This window comes from Penaeus vannamei, chromosome 16 (assembly GCF_042767895.1).
Source record: "Penaeus vannamei isolate JL-2024 chromosome 16, ASM4276789v1, whole genome shotgun sequence".
Taxonomy (NCBI): domain Eukaryota; kingdom Metazoa; phylum Arthropoda; class Malacostraca; order Decapoda; family Penaeidae; genus Penaeus; species Penaeus vannamei.
Genome location: NC_091564.1, coordinates 34790303 through 34791269, shown reverse-complemented (window position 1 = coordinate 34791269; position 967 = coordinate 34790303).

Here is a 967-nt window from a genome sequence, read left to right as displayed (position 1 = left end):
TCATTAATAAATAATAATGATCATATCTATCATTATCATTATTGATAATAGAATCAGTATTATTTTCATCATTGCTATAATCATTTTTGTAATAATTTTTTTTATAATCATCTTATAACCATTATTCACTATTATTACCATTATTACTATTATCATTAACATTACTGTTTTATTATCATTATTATCATTATGACTATTATTATTACTATTATCATTATTGCTATTATTGTTATCATTATTATTATTATTATTGTTATTATTTTTCTATTATCATTATTATTGTTATTATTATTATTATCACTACTATCATTATCATGATTATTATTATTACTATTACTATTATTATTATCATTATTATTGTTATTATCATTATTATTTTTTTATCATTATTACAATCATTATTATCATTATTATTATTATCATCACTATTGTTATAATCATTATTATTATCATAATTATTATCATAATTACTATTACTATTATTATTATTATTATTATCATCATCATTATTATTGTTAATAAAATTATTATTATTATTATCTTTGTTGTTCTTCTTTCTATTAGTATTATTATTATCATTATCATTGGTAGAAAAACCCACAATGCACATACTGGATTTATTGAATGTGCATTGTGGGTTTTTCTACCATAGTATCAACACGGTAGTGTTTTTCCATTCATCATTAGCATTATCATTACCATTATTATTATTATTATTATTATCATTATTATCATTATTATTACTATTATTATTATTATTATTATTATTATTATTATTATTATTATTATTATTATTATTATTATTATTATTATTATTATTATCATTATCATTATCATCATCATTATTATTATTATTATCAATGTTATTATTATTACTGTTATCATTATTATCATTATCATTATTATCATTAATAGTATCATCATCATCATTACTATTTTTACTGTTGTTCTTGTTCTTGTTATCATT